The 17,490-nt window shown below is 38.0% G+C and overlaps 1 protein-coding gene across 1 annotated transcript in view; it reads left to right on the top strand.

Annotated features, from left to right (window-relative positions):
* The window catches only part of LOC114687328 (cytochrome P450 3A13-like), a 190,302-nt gene that overhangs the window by 83,979 nt on the left and 88,833 nt on the right, over positions 1-17,490 (top strand). The window lies entirely within an intron of this gene.

Below are 17,490 nucleotides of genomic sequence, written 5' to 3'. Positions count from 1 at the left end.
AACTATGTATGTGGACATGCCTTATGTTCAGGAGGTATAGTGAACACCTTACAATGCTGGTGTCCTCTCAGATAATGCAATATCCTTCAGCAGTAGCGTGGCTTGAAAAGCTCCACAGTGGTTTCCAAATATAGGTGCAGCCCAAATCACTGACTTAAGAAATTATTTATGGATATGAAGGACTCTTTTGTTGGGCCATTTTACTCAACTGTCCTTACATTTTAGTAACTCTGGTGTAGATTAAAAAGGTATCCATTTACATTTTTATAATAAGTCCATGTATTTTCTTCCCTTCCTCATTCATCATTATTTCTCATCCTGCAAGTTCATTCTTCTTTTTCTTTATCTTTTTTTTTATCCTGACGTAATTAAAAAACGGAAGGCCTGGGAATTGAAGCTGGGTCCTCTGGAAGAGCAGTCAGTGCTCTTAAACTGCTGAGCCACCTCTCACCTTTCATCCTGCAAGTTCAAATCAATCAAATCTCTTCCAAGCCAAGAAGTTTTCCTAGCTTTTCTCTGTGCAGTTTACTCCTGTATTCTAGTGATGGTATCTCAAAACTGCCTTCACCCTCAGTAACCTATCAACTACCACATACACTTCTTGCTGTTTTTCTCTGTATATATAAAAGCATCCCCTACTTCCTTTATCACCTAATTTTATTCTTTCTAATAGCTAAAATGGTGCCTCAAAGGAACGTTGTATATTTAAAACCCTCAATAAAAATATAAAGAGTGATCTGTAGCTGTTCTGTAGCTCTTGGGATTACATTTTTAAACTATTCTAAATATTTAAAAATTAACTTTTAAACAGTTTTATTAAGTCTTTGAGAATCCATTTTTGTCACCTTCACCACCTCTCCTCTCCTGCTCACCTCACCCCCACACCACAATTCATCACAGATCTATGTACACATCCTTACCCACTCAATTTTGTATTCTTCCTCTGTTTCTCTCAATGTCTCTCATTTTTAAATAAGTCAAATTTAGTTTCTGTTATACAACTCCTCTTAGGTGTGGAGCCTGGCCTGGAGTTTGGTTTACCTATGAAAGTTCATACCATTAAAGAAAATAGACTGCCTTTCCAAGAGCTATCTCCTCAGCAAATAGTGGAAACAAGGTTTCTATCCACACACACTTTATTTTTCCTTGAGATTATGGATGTCTATGAGCATCTGCCTTGTGTGTGGAGAACATTGTTTTCTTAAAATCAGCAACAATGTCTTATCTTACAAATTCTTTAGCCTCTTTTATGTGTACTTTTTACATAAGGTGGCAGATTTAAAAATGTAATTGACATGTCACTAGAGTAAAACAGTGTCTTCTCTATATGATAGGATGGTTGCACTGCTGAACTTGTAGAAAATATGGTTGCCTGCATATGATCTAATCAAGTTCAAAACAGCAAACATTCTGGCATAGATGAAAAAGGAATCCACAAGCCCTGACCCCTAACAGAACTAAGGGCATTTGATTGCCTTCTAGTTAAGAAGAATCAGTTGTCTTAATGGTAACCACTGACTGGTGAACTAACTGCACTCCAGTGAATGGACCCACATGCAAGATTTTATGTGCATCACATATTAAACTCTATTAACAATAGATAATACTGGAACTTCTGCCACTCAAGAGCAAGCTACACCAGCCAGAACTACAGCTGGCCACAACAGGCAGAACTAATGAGTGACTCACTTCCCAGTGGAACTGAAATCCTCCTTAGATTCTGCACACTAGGACCCTTGCTGATGCCAACGCTACCATCACAGCTTGCTCCTGGCCCTGCTGCCTGGTCCTTCCCAAAAATCTTAATGTGTAGCTGGAGAGCTTCTCTCTGGACCCTGCCAAGCCCCTGCAGACCTGCAGCCCACTTATAAAATAAACAGACTAATATTGTTTAAACTGTTTGGCCTAATGGCTCGGGCTTCTAGCTATCTAGTTCTTACATCTTAAATTAACCCATTTATATACATCTATACCTTGCCATGTGGCTTGTGGCTTACCAGTATCTTACATGTTGGTACTCATGGCAGTGGCTGGCAGCACCTCCTGACTCAGCCTTCCTGTTCCCAGAATTCTCTTCTCTGCTTGTCCTGCCTATACTTCCTGCCTGGATACTGACCAATCAGCATTTTATTAATACAGGGCAATATCCACAGCACTCCCCTTTTCTTTTTTCAAAAAGGGAGGTTTTAACTTACACATAGTAAAATTACATATTACAAAACAATTATCAAGCAAGAATTACAGTTATAATATCTAGTCAGTTTATAACATGTATTCTATTTGTATTTGGCAAAATTAAAGAAGTTATCTTATCTCTCCTATATTTGTGAGTTTAAGGTTTCATATCTAAATTATCTCTTATCATAACTAAGAAAATTATAACTATCTAGTCTTCAACTACATCAAAGACCTCAGAAGGATATACTATTATCTATGAAATAGAAGAACTCAAGCAACTTTCAGGAGTCTTGAGAAAGTAGACAGAGACAGCTGGCAGTCTGGACAGTCATTCAAAGTTCTTTTGTAAAGTTGGGGCATCTGTCTTCAGCCTACAGGCCTAGAGTTTCTCAGTCACTTTTCTCTGTGTCCCATAGAATGTCTGTCAGTTTCCTTTGTGAAGCAGGAACATGAAGGACCATTTTGTCAAGCAAAGTTCAGTGGTCACCTTCCTATGGGTCTTGCATGTCCAGTCGATCAAGCAGTCCAGGCAAGAACAGTTTCTTGTCCAAATGGCTATTTTTGCCAAGGTGAAGATAAACTCCATATGGAGTGTCTTCAATGTTCATCTTCCTCTCTGAAGTAAATCAGTGCTGCCAGGAGCAGACATGTTTCATTGTTCATAAGGTCTAAATTCTTAAAACACTTTAAAATCCATATTCTGTAAATCTTTGAAGTATTTGAAATTACCTATCTATTTGAAATATATCTATGTATACCTAGAAAACTTAACATGACAATAAGTTTGAATCTCATAGAAGACTAATTGTTACATTACAATTTACATGAGTTGTATAAACATAATACCTTAAACAAGAGTAAAAATACACATACAGTATAACAAAATTAACTTTAAATTTGTATCAATAAACTAAAATCCATAGCAATGTAAAACATTTTTAAACAAGTTGCTCTTTAAAAGTAGGTTCAATAATCTACCCTTTAATCTTATCATATCTAAACTATCCCCTTTTCTCCTTTAGAAAGAAATTGTATTTATAATCAACCTACTTTAAATAAAAATATTGGTTTTTCTCTGTCCCACACCAGAGGGCTCTTCTAATATGGTACACACGAATCTCTTAACCATTTCTTTTAGTAATGTACTTAGGTTTAGAGAAGGGGTGAGTCAATTCCATCACCAAAGCCATCTAGGTATATTTGGGAATTTGGGCATAGCTTCTCTTACTACTTCCTGCTGCATGGGGGTGCTGTATCTTATTGGGACATAAAGAAAATTTTAGGATTATGGAGTAGTCCATGAGGGTGTGTTGCCTGAGCCAGTTGCCTTGAAACCATTCTGGATGTTGGATTATCTGTGCCATTGTGATATCAGAGACCTTTTAGGTGGTCTTGGCTGGTCAAATCTAATGTATCTTAATCTAGAACAAATCCATAGCCTCTTGCTTTCTGTGGAAACAAAAGCAGAGCCTCCTTTCCAAAGGAAATATATTCTTAGTTCCAAATTTTGAAGTCAAGGTACCTTTAAAATATACATATTAGCTTAACTCAACAGTTTTCATGATCAGATGCTTTTCTGCAGTTAAAAACCCCAAAGACAACACAATCCAGATTCTCTGTGTAATATCCATCTTTATGTGGCTTATTTTATACTACTTTTACTGTCTCTTTAAAGATTTAATTTTTAAAAACTACCTATTTCTTTATATAACTGTATATATTTCTTTCTCTCTTTCTTTTAAGCCTATGTACATTTTTACACACATTGTAAGGCATTTAAAGTCCTTTTCCATCTGAATCTGTCTTATTGTGACAGCATTTTAACTTTTAAACTGCAGCATTACTAGGGCTAAAATAGCAGCTTTGGGTGGTGGCCCCACCTACCTCAGCTTCCCAAAATTGCTGTGGTACATTTCCCACCAGCTCTGGGAGCCATCAACTCTTAGAAACAGTGGGTCTATCAAAGCAGCATATAGCCCAGAAACCTCCTCTTTTTTGTACTAGCAAAGACTAAATTCACTACTCAGCATAATGTGCTGCTTGTAGACGCCACATTCCCCAAATACTGCTGGTCAAATGTGCATTCCAGGAACCTGTCATAATAGCTCAAACCCACAGGTTGCTGCTAACTTGAGAGAGACAACTAGGAAGCTGTTTTTAGCTCTGTTTTAGAATCTTTTTTTCTCTGGCTTTAGGTGGAAACTCTTGCCAACCCATTGGGTGCCATTTGTTGCTGGAGAGCTTCTCTCCAGGACTCATCAAGCCCCTGCAGTACCACGTCCCACTTATAAAATAAACAGCAGACTCTTACTTTATTTAAACTGTTTGGGATAATGGCTCAGGATACCAACTATCTACTTCTTACATCTTAAATTAACCCATTTATATACATCTATACCTTGCCACATGGCTTGTGGCTTACCAGTGTCTTATATGTTGATACTCATGGCAGCAGATGGCAGTGTCTCCTGGCTCAGCCTTCCCAGTCCCAGAATTCTCTTCTCTGCTTGTTCTGCCTATACTTCCTGCCAGGCTACTGGTCAATCAGCATTTTATTTATACAGAGGGATATCCACAGAACCAATGAATTTTCACCACTCCGACGCAGGACGCACCATTCCGTACCAATGAGTGACCCACCTGTGGGTGAAACCACACTCCCTAGATTCTGTATTCCACAACCCTCCCACAGCCAATGACATCCCAGCTCATCATTGCTTGCATACTGGGCCCTGCTCCCAACTCTGCTGGACTTTCTCCACTCTAGTATAATCCAAACTATTCAGAAATGGCACACTCCATAGCAGCTTGAACAGAATTCAGCTGCTCAGGTTGAGGCCACACCAGTCAGAAGAATAGATCCACAATACACCAATCAGAACAGAGATGCCTGCTGCAGCAAATGACAAGCTAATCACAAAAGACTGACATTTGGACAGAGCCTCCCAAATAGACCAGAAATCCAGGTCTCAAAGACTAGAAAACCAAGGGAGACAGAAACCAAGGAACAAAATACTCACCTAACAAAGACAAACTCAGAAATCAGGAACTAGAACTAATCAACCCAAACTCAGATGAATAAATGTCAGTATTAAGATACAATCAACAACAGGCAAGACAAAATGGTAATACCAGAGCCCAGCTATCTATTGACAAAAAGGCCTGTACATTCCAACACATCAAAAGCACAAGAAAACATCCTTAAAAACAACTTCATAAAGATGATAGATGTCCTTAAAGATGAAATGGAAAAATCCATTAAAGAAATCAAGGAAAAGATAATCAAATTAGAGGAAATCTACAAATCCCATAAAGAATGTCAAGAAAGCAAAAATAAAACAAATAAAAGGTGAAGGAAACTATTCATGACATGAAAATTAAAATAGAAGCAATAAAGAAAACACAAACTGAGGGAATTCAGGAAATGGAAAATCTGGGTAAGTGAGCAGCTACTACAGACTCAAGCATGACCAATAGAACAGAAGATATGGAAGAAAGAACTCCAGGCATTGAAGATATGATAAAAGAAATAAATTCATGAGTCAAAGAATGTTAAATCTAAAAACAAAAACTCTAAAAACAAATATTGCTGCCTTTGATACTGGCTTCTAGCAGAAAGGGCTCAAAGGAAATCAAAAGAGTTGGCATACTATGACTTATTTTATCTGAGGTGGTAAGGGAAAAATACTTACACATTCTCTCGACAGTTTCCTTCAGACCTTTTTCTTCTTCTTTTTTATTCTGATTCTGTATTGTCTTTTTACTTTTCTTCTACACCTTATATACCCCAACATTAATCTTTAGGAAATATCAAAATTACAACACGGTTACATTTATTTTTCAAGTGAATGATTGCAGTGAATAAAAGTCAAAAGCAGCATGTTATCTGTATCCCTAACATGAGTAAACATTTTACATAACACAGGTGAAAAAAATTATCTCATGAACCCAGATAAATTAGTACACAAACAATTTGTTATAGATTAACAGAGTGTAAGCAAGCAATGTATTTTTCTCAGCTAGTTTTTCTACTGGCAAGCTACATTTTGCAGTTACAAAGAAAGAACCAATCATTTTATTATTTATCTTGAAAGGCAATGTTATAATGAATTTTAAAGGAATGAAAAACCTAAACTTTTTTTTTTCTTTTTTTTTTTCTTTTTTTTTTAAGTAAATTTATTTTACAACATCATTTAGTTCAACATAATAGCCACAGATTCCCCTGTTCTCCCACTCTCGCCCCCCCCCCCCTCCCCCCATCCCACCCCCCATTCCCACCTCCTCCAGATCAAGGTCTCCCCCGAGGACCGGGATCGACCTGGTAGACTCAGTCCAGCCAGAAAAACCTAAACTTTTACCCATGAAAAATAATCTATCAGCTCTAATTTAAATTTTTAAGGTATGTATCTACTCATCAATAGCTTTCTATATCATCAGACTGGTAGCAGAAATGGGTAGAAGGAATTAATCATCACTTTTGATAACCAAACAATCCTCACAAGGAAAGTACATCAGCTAATAATAATTGGGATAATAACTGGGCTACTTTGTTTTTGATCCCATACCTCCAAGCTGTTATCACAATATCTTAATCTACCTGAAGGCATTCTAAAGCTTTGTTTCATCTATGATGCACACCAAAACCCCAGAATACAACTCCCAACATTAGGGTTAAAAGAATTCTATCCAACCTGGTTCCTGGAACTCATTTGTTTTTTAATCATTAACCTAAGCCAGAGTCTATAGGACTTTTCAATAGAAACTCATGTGTTCTGTGTTACACTTGCTTGTTTTATTTTTTATCCTCTGCAGCCTCTGCTTTATTAGAGGCAAGGGCAACATTTTATCCTACATTTACCTATGTTAATTTTCTACTAAACTAACTTCTATCATAATTCCTTAGTATACATATTAAACACATCATTATCACAATCCTATTTAATCTAATACTATTACTGAATAAAATTACTGCTTCAGTTAAAGAGTAAAACTTAGGAGGAACTAATCTTCATAATAAACCACAGTAAAAATACCAGTAGAATAAGATATTACGATGAGATAAATACACTACATTACAAGCAGTTGAGGTCTCTTCATATACATTCACACCATGCCAGACACCAGAAAGATGGTAACCTCAAACATGTATAGGTATGGCAGAAGTAACAGACATTCTGTCATTGCTGATCAAACTAGATGACTGCATGAAGAACAATGAAATTACATCCACATTTAATTCTCTGCATACAACTCCACTCATAATGAAAAGGACCACAACATAAAGTCAGATACACTGATTATGAAAAAAGAGAAAGTGGAGAATAGAAAATGGAGATTTGAATTCATTAGCTTCAAAGTTACTACTGAACAATTCAGCAATAGCACAGGATTTTAAGGGCAAAGATTAAAAAAATGAACCCAATGAAGCCAAAAATATTCCATAGGACAAAGGACACCATCATCCAAACAAAAATGCACTCTACAGAATAGGTCATTTTTAAATCAATTATATAGAAGATAAGCCATTCGTATCTAGAATACATGTAACTTAAAAACTTGAAAATGAACTTGTTTTGATTTGCATTTCCCTTATGATTAAGGATGTTGAGCAATTTCTTAAACATCTTTCAGCCATTTCTGTTCTTCTATTGCTAATTCTCTGTTTAGCTCTGTAAAATAAATAACCCAATGTACAGTGGGGTACAGAAATAAGCATGGAGATTTTCGGTTTGTTTTTTCAAGACTGGATTTCTCTATCTAGCCCTAGCTGTCTTGGAACTCAATTTGTAGACTAGGCTGTCCTCAAATCAATGGCTGAGATTAAATAATGTGCCACCACTACTGAGTTAGCATAGAATTCTTGAAAGATGAAACACAAATAGCTGAGAAACACTTAAGGAAATGGTCAACATCCATAGTCATAGGGGAAATGCTAATCAAATCAACTATGAGATGTTCTTTTATACCAATCAGAATGCCAAAGATTATTAAAATAATAAAACTAATGACAGCATAAGCTGATGAGAATACAAGGAATTGGGACCACATATTCACTGCAAATTGGAGTGCAAACATGTATAGCCACTGTGGAAACCATAGGATGATTCCCAAGGAAGCTGTCATTTGACATAGCTCAAGATCCTGCTATACTAGTGAGCATATGCCCAAAGGACTCTACATCCTACTACAAGGATACTTGCTCATCCATGTTCCTTGTTATTCTATTCAAAATAGCCAGAAATTGAACACACCATAGTTGTCTATCACTGATGAACAAATAATGAACATATGCTGTATTTACCCAATTAAATAGTATTCAACAACTAAGAAAAAGGAAATGCATGGGAGAAGGAATGGAGCTTGGAAAAAAATCATTCTGAGTAAAGAAATCTAGACACCCCCTCCAAGCAAATAGAAACATATGATAAAACAAAAGAGAAAGAGAAACAAAACAAGCAAAGAGAAACCTTCTATGGAGATTTTAGCTCTTAATCCTTTGATACATGTGCTACATTCAGCATAACCTCAAAAGTTAGGTATGTATAAAGAAAGTAATGGGGAGAAGAAGGTCTACCAAGGAAGCTATAATGGAATATATTGTTATGGTGAGAGAAAGATGGGAGAATCTTGAACAGGAGGATTTAATAAGAAAGGGGTGGAAGAGGAGCGGAAAGGAGGGAATTTTTGAGGGAAAAATAATAATAAAAACCATTTGAAAAAATATAAAAACCTACTACTTTAAAGCTCCTTAATATATAGACATGTATGAAAGGAAGTTAAAGGGAGTCACCAAAAAAATGAAGGAAAAAATGCTCCCACTAGACATCTTATGCCATGAAGTAAAAGCTTCAGTGTCAGAAGTTACAGTGCTGAGGGATGTTATGTATGCTGTGGATATGTGTTGTTCTGATTGGTTGATAAATAAAATGCTAATTGGATGGTAGCCAGGAAGGAAGAATAGATAGGATAAGCAGAATAGGAAAATTCTGGGAAGAGGGAAGGCTGAGTGAGGAGACACTGCAACATGCAATGGGATGCAGGTAAAGGCACACAACATGTGGCAATATATAGATTAATAGTTATGGGCAAATTAAGATATAGGAGCTATCTAGCAAAAGGCTTGAGCCATGGCCATGCAGTTATAATTAATATAAGCCTCTGTGTGTTTACTTGGAGGACGCAAGTGAGAGAGATTTGTCCCAACCACCTGCGCAGGAAATTTTCCAACTACGAATGGCTCCCACACATGGTGGTAAGTTTCCACCTAAAACCTGAGAGAGCTTAAGAAGAGATTATAAATGTAGCTAAGAGCACTTTGCTAGTACATGTAGCTCATGGCAGGCCTAGGTACTACTAGGTACTATGATGTGTCCCTGGCTGTGGCGGGTTCACAGCATGCAGGCTGGAACTACAGTATGGTGGATTCTTGATGAGTTACCAAGAGGTTTCCGCAAACCATGCATGCTGGATATATCTTTTGCAACTAAAAAAAAGGAGGCTTCTAGGCTATATGAAACATACACCCACTGCTTCCCAGAGTGAGCAATGAGTATGGTTCCCAGAGTTGACTGTAAATGTAGTTCTGCCATGTTGTAAAGGTGAGCTGCTATTTTAGACCTATTAATGCTACAGTTTAAAGTAATAGATTCACAATAAGACAAATTCAGATGAAATAAGTCTTTAAATGGTTTACACTCTATGTAAAAATGTACATAGGCTTGAAAGAGAGAGAAAAGGGAATATAGAGAGTTATGTAAAGAAAATGTTTTAAAAAAATAAAAAGACAGCCCAGACTTCCCTTCTGGACCAGAGGTGAGTATCCGGCTCCAACCCAGCCCCCATCCCTGGGCACCAGCCACTCCGGGAAGACCTGCCCAACTTGGCCACAGGCTCTAGCCACCAGGCAGGTCCCCTTCTAGCCCCACCAGGAGGGATCCCCTTCTCCAAGCCCCCCAGCAGCCCCTGCAATCTCTGCGCCCTGCCCCCACGCCCATCTGCCTGAGACCCCAGCCACTTCCCGAGACTTAGAGACCGGCCCCCAGCTCCCATCCTGCCCCCGACTTCCCTTCTGGACCAGAGAGAGAGTTGGACAAGAAAACTCCCTTTTGAACAAGAGAGAGAGACTTCCTGAATCTGTCAGCTCTTTCTGAAACAAGTACACTGATAAGACCAAGAAGGAACCACAAGGAGATGGGCAGACGTCAAGGCAGAAGTACATACAACAAAATGAAGAGCAATACAGCATCACCAGAACCTAGCCCCCCTCCAACATCTAGACCTGAACACCAAAAATTGGAAGAAGCAGAAGAAAGTAGCCTTATGAGTAACTTCATGAAGAAGGTAGAGGTATGTGTAGAGGAAAAGACAAGAAAATTGGAAGAATGCTGTAAACAACTAGAGGAAAGGGCAAACAAATTAGAAGAAAACAATAAAGCCCTCCAAGAAAACAATAAAGCCCTCCAAGAAAACAATAAACTCCTGGAAGAAAACAATAAAATCCTGGAAGAAAACAATAAAGCACTGAAAGAAAATCATGAAAAAGTAACGAAACAAACAAAGGAAACAGTCCAAGAACTGAAAAGGGAAATTGAAAAAATAAAGAAGACACAAACAGAGGGAATGCTGGAAATAGAAAACCTGAGTAAAAGATCGGGAACTTCAGATGCAAGTATAACCAACAGAATGCAAGAGATGGAAGAGAGGATTTCTGGCATTGAAGACATAGTAGAAGAAATAGTTTCATCAGTCGAAGGAAACACTAAAGCCAACAAAGTCATGAACCAAAATGTCCAAGAAATTTGGGACACCATGAAAAGACCAAACCTATGAATTATAGGGATAGAAGAAGGTGAAGAATACCAACTCAAAGGCACAGAAAATATATTCAACAAAATTATAGAAGAAAACTTTCCCAACTTAAAGAAGGAAATGCCTATGAAGATACAAGAAGCCTATAGAACACCAAACAGACTAGACCCCCAAAAAAAGTCCCCTCGACACATAATGTTATTATGTGTCGAGGGGACTTTTTTAAAGTTTGTTTAAATTAAACAACTAAACGTACAGAATAAAGAAAGAATATTAAGAGCAGCCAAGGAAAAAGGCCAAGTGACCTATAAAGGTAAACCCATCAAAATAACACCCGACTTCTCAATGGAGACTTTGAAAGCCAGAAGGACCAGTTCAGATGTAATGCAGACACTAAGAGACCATGGATGTCAGCCCAGACTAATATACCCAGCAAAACTTTCAATCATCATAGACGGAAGGAACAAGACATTCGAAGACAAAGCCAGATTTAAACAATACCTATCCACAAACCCAGCCCTACAGAAAGCACTAGAAGGAAAATTCCAACCGAGGGAAGTCAGATACACACTCGAAAACACAGGCAATAGATAAAGCCACAACAGTAAACCCCAAAGAAGAGAAGTATACACACACTACCACAAAAATAACAGGGATGAAGAATGAGTGGTCATTAATATCCCTTAATATCAACGGACTTAATTCACCTATAAAAAGACATAGATTTACAGAATGGATACGAAAGCAGGACCCATCTTTCTGCTGCATACAAGAAACACGTCTCAAATTCAAAGACAGACACTACCTAAGAATAAAAGGCTGGGAAAAGACTTTTCAATCAAATGGGCTTAAGAAACAAGCAGGGGTAGCCATCCTGATATCCAACAAAATAGATTTCAAACTAAAATCAATCAAAAGAGATCAAGAAGGACATTACATCCTCGTCACAGGAAAGATCGACCAAGATGAAGTTTCAATTCTGAACATATATGCCCCAAACACAAGGGCACCCACATATGTAAAAGAAACATTACTAAAGCTTAAACCACATATAAACCCCACACATTAATAGTGGGAGATGTCAACACCCCACTTTCACCACTAGACAGATCTCCCAAATCGAAACTTAACAGAGAAATAAAGGACTTAACTGATGTCATGACCCAACTGGACCTAATAGATATCTACAGAACATTCCATCCTAACAAAAAAGAATATACCTTCTTCTCAGCACCCCATGGAACTTTCTCTAAAATCGACCACATACTTGGCCACAAAGCAAATCTCAACAGATACAAAACAATTAGAATAACCTCCTGTGTTCTATCAGACCACCATGGTTTAAAGTTAGATTTCAACAACAACAAAAACTACAGAAAACCTACAATCTCATGGAAACTGAATAATGCTCAACTGAATCACCAATGGGTTAAGGAAGAAATAAAGAAAGAAATTAAAGACTTCCTAGAGATCAATGACAATGAAGACACCACATACCCAAACTTATGGGACACTATGAAAGCAGTGTTAAGAGGGAAATTCATAGCACTAAATGCCCACATAAAGAAGTTGGAGAAATCCCACACTAGTGAATTAACAGCACATCTTAAAGCTCTAGAACAAGAAGAAGCAAAGTCTCCCAGGAAGAATAGAAACCAGGAAATTATCAAAGTGAGAGGTGAAATTAATAAATTAGAAACTAAGAGAATAATACAAAAAATTAATGAAAGAAAGAGTTGGTTCTTTGAGAAAATCAACAAGATAGACAAGCCCATATCCAAACTAACCAAAAGACAGAGAGAGAATATCCAAATCAACAAAATCAGAAATGAAAAGGGGGACATAACAACAGACATTGAGGAAATCCAGAGAATTATAAGGTCATATTTCAAAAACCTCTACTCCACAAAACTGGAAAACCTAAAAGAAATGGACATTTTTCTGGATAGATACCACATATCTAAGTTAAATCAAGACCAGATAAACTATTTAAATAGTCCAATAACCCCTAAGGAAATAGAAACAGTCATTAAAGGTCTCCCAACCAAAAAAAAGGCCAGGACCAGATGGTTTCAGCGCAGAATTCTACCAGATCTTCAAAGAAGAGTTAATACCAATACTCTCTAAATTGTTCCACATAATAGAAACAGAAGGAACATTACCAAACTCCTTCTATGAGGCTACAATTACCCTGATTCCTAAACCAAGCAAGGATGCAACAAAGAAAGAGAACTACAGACTGATCTCCCTCATGAACATTGATGCAAAAATACTCAATAAAATACTGGCAAACAGACTCCAAGAACACATCAGAACAATTATCCACCATGATCAAGTAGGCTTCATCCCAGGGATGCAAGGGTGGTTCAACATACGAAAGTCCATCAATGTAATACACCATATAAACAAACTCAAAGAAAAAAAACCACATAATCATCTCAGTAGATGCAGAAAAGGCATTTGACAAAATCCAACACTCCTTCATGATAAAAGTCTTGGAGCCATCAGGAATACAGGGAACATACCTAAACATAATAAAGGCAATATATAGCAAGCCAACAGCCAACATCAAATTAAATGGAGAGAAACTCAAAGCAATTCCACTAAAATCAGGAACGAGGCAAGGCTGTCCACTCTCCCCATACTTATTCAATATAGTACTTGAAGTTCTAGCCAGAGCAATAAGACAACATAAGGAGATTAAGGGGATTCAAATTGGAAAGGAAGAAGTCAAGCTTTCCCTATTTGCAGATGACATGATAGTATACTTGAGTGACCCCAAAGATTCCACCCAGGAATTGATAAAGCTTATAAACACCTTCAGCAACGTAGCAGGATACAAGATCAACTCAAAAAAATCAGTAGCCCTCCTATATACAATAGACAAAGAAGCTGAGAAGGAAATTAGAGATACATCACCCTTTACAATAGCCAAAAATGACATAAAATACCTTGGGGTAACACTAACCAAGCAAGTGAAGGACCTATATGACAAGAACTTTAAGTCCCTGAAAAAAGAAATTGAAGAAGATGTCAGAAAATGGAAAGATCTCCCATGCTCATGGATAGGCAGGGTTAACATAGTAAAAATGGCAATCTTACCAAAAGCAATGTACAGATTCAATGCAATCCCCATCAAAATACCAACACAATTCTTCACAGACCTGGAAAGAATAATACTCAACTTCATATGGAAAAACAAAAAACCCAGGATAGCTAAAAGAAACCTGTACAATAAAACAACTTCTGGAGGCATCACAATCCCTGACTTCAAGCTCTATTATAGAGCTACAGTAATAAAAACAGCTTTGTATTGGCATAAAAACCGACATGTGGACCAATGGAATCGAATTGAAGACCCTGACATTAACCCACACACCTATGGACATATAATTTTTGACAAAGAAGCCAAAAGTGTACAATGGAAAAAAGAAAGCATCTTCAACAAATGGTGCTGGCATAACTGGATATCAACGTGTAGAAGGCTGCAAATAGATCCACATCTGTCACCGTGCACAAAACTTAAGTCCAAGTGGATCAAAGACCTCAACATAAATCCAGCTACTCTGAACCTGCTAGAAGAGAAAGTAGGAAATAGTCTTGAATACATTGGCATAGGAGATCACTTCCTAAATATAACACCAGTAGCGCAGACACTGAGACAAACAATCAATCAATGGGACCTCTTGAAACTGAGAAGCTTTTGTAGAGCAAAGGATACGGTCAACAAGGCAAAGCGACAGCCTACAGAATGGGAAAAGATCTTCACCAACCCCACATGTGACAGAGGACTGATATCCAGAATATATAAGGAACTCAAGAAATTAGACATCAAAATGACCAACAGTCCAATTGAGAAATGGGCTTTAGAATTAAACAGAGAATTCTCAACAGAGGAAACCCAAATGGCTGAAAGACATTTAAGGAATTGCTCAACATCCCTAATCATCAGGGAAATGCAAATCAAAACAACTCTGAGATACCACCTTATGCCTGTCAGAGTGGCTAAGATCAAAAACACTGAAGACACTTTATGCTGGAGAGGATGTGGAACTAGGGGAAGTCTCCTCCACTGTTGGTTGGAGTGCAAGCTTGTACAACCACTTTGGAAATCAATATGGTGCTTTCTTAGAAAATTGGAAATCAATCTCCCCCAAGATCCAGCTATACCACTCCTGGGCATAGCCCAAGAAATGCTCAATCATACCACAAGAGCACTTGCTCAGCTATGTTCATATCAGCATTGTTTGTAATAGCCAAAACCTGGAAACAACCTAGATGCCCTTCAACTGAAGAATGGATAAATAAATTGTGGCACATATACACAATGGAATACTACTCAGCAGAGAAAAACAATGACATTATGAGGTTGCAGGCAAATGGATGGATCTAGAAAAAATCATCCTGAGTGAGGTAACCCAGACTCAGAAAGACAAATATGGTATGTACTCACTCATAGGAAGATGCTAGATGTGGAACAAGGATGACTGGACTGCTACTCACATCACCAGTGAGGCTACCTGGAAAACGGGACCCCAAAAAAAGACACGGAGAAATGGACGAGATCTACATGAACAGCCTGGTCATGAGTGGAACAATGAAGGGCGACGGTCGAGGGAAAGAGAGTGGGAGATCCTAGCTGGATCAAGAAAAGAGAGGGAGAACAAGGAATAGGAAACCATTTTAAATGAAGACCACATGAGAAGGTGAGAAGGGGAGTAAGCAGAGAGCTAGGGAGGCCCACGGAGATCCACAAAGATACCCCTGCAAAAGACTGCTGGCAATGGTCGCTAGACGGCAGGAACTGACCTACTCTGGTGATGGGATGGCCAGACACCCTGATAGTTGTGCCATAAACCCCATCCAAGGACTGAGGAATCTGAATGCAGACATCCACGGCTGGGCCCCTGGTGGAGCACTGGGAGTCTAATTAGTGAGAAAGAAGAGGGTTTATATGAGCGAGAATTGTTGAAGCCAAGGTTGGATAAAGCACCGGGACAAATAACCAAATGAATGGAAGCACAGGATCTGTGAACCAAAGGCTGAGGGGCCCCCAACTGGTCAGGCCCCCTGAATGTGTGAGACAGTCATTTGGCTTGATCTGTTTGGGAGGCAGCTGTGCATTGGTGCCGGGTCCTGGGCTGGTTGCATGAGTTGGCTGTTTGAATCCAGGGACTTATGCAGGGACACTTGGCTCAGCCTGGGAGGGGGAATGGACCTGCCTGGACTGAGTCTACCAGGTCGACCCCGGTCCTCGGGGGAGACCTTGATCTGGAGGAGGTGGGAATGGGGGTGGGCTGTGGGGAGGGGGGGCGAGAGGGGGAGAACAGGGGAATCTGTGGCTATTATGTTGAACTGAATGGTGTTGTAAAATAAAAATAAATAAATAAATAAATAAATAAATAAATAAATAAATAAAGATTAATTTAAAACATAAAAAAAATAAAAAGACAGTAGAGGTAATATAAAAAATAAATCACATAAGGATGGATATTACATGGAGAATCTGGATTATGCTCTCTTTGTGATTTTTAACTGCAGAGAGATATTTAATTGTAAAAGCTACTTAGTTAAATCAATATGTATATTTTAAAGATATCTTGATTTCAAAATCTGTGTCTAAGGATACATTGCTTTGGAAAAGAAGTTCTGCTTTTGAAGACAAGAACCTGTGGATTGCTTGCCAAGACCCTCTGAAAGAACTTCCATTACACCATGGCCCCGATCATCCAACATCCAAAATCAACTTCAAGGCTACTGGCTCAGAGACTACAGCCTCACAGACTACCCAGGCCAGACTTGGCCATAATCCTAAAACTTTCTTTGTATCCCCATAAGAATATATTGCCCTATATCGGCAGGAAGTAGCTTAGAAAACTACACCCACATTCCCAAAATACGAATTATGGATGTTTGCCTTTGTTTGTGTTGTTGGTTACATATTGTTTTTGGCCATAGTCAATATCTTTGTAAAAGATGACATGGAAATATGGAAATATAGTATGTAGATATGATAGGATAAAAGGATAGACTGTTGAAACTACTTTTAAAGAGCAATTTGTTTAAAATGTTTTACTGTGGTATAGATTTTAATTTATTGATACAAATTTAAAGTTAATTTTGTTATACTGTATATATATTTCTACTCTTGTTTAAGGTATTATGTTTATGTAGCTCTTTTAAATTGTAAGTGAAAATTAAGAAATACAGATTAATAATTAGTCTTCTAAGATAGTCAAACTTACAGTCATGTTAAGTTTTCTAGGTATACATAGTTATATTTCAACTAGGTAGGTGAGTCTTTAAACACTTTAAAGACCTACAGAATATGGCATTTAAAATGTTTTAAAAACTTAGACTTTTCTGAACATTGACATGTGTCTGCTACTGGCAACACCAACCTACATCAGAGAAGATAGTAGGCATTGAAGAAACTCATTTGGAGTTTGCTTTCTTTGTGGGAAAAGTTAGCCACCAGGCAAAAAAGTGCCCTGGCTTCACGTG

The sequence above is a fragment of the Peromyscus leucopus genome, chromosome 23 (assembly GCF_004664715.2).
Source record: "Peromyscus leucopus breed LL Stock chromosome 23, UCI_PerLeu_2.1, whole genome shotgun sequence".
NCBI classification, from domain to species: Eukaryota; Metazoa; Chordata; class Mammalia; order Rodentia; family Cricetidae; genus Peromyscus; species Peromyscus leucopus.
This window is presented reverse-complemented; position numbering and strand designations above follow the sequence as displayed.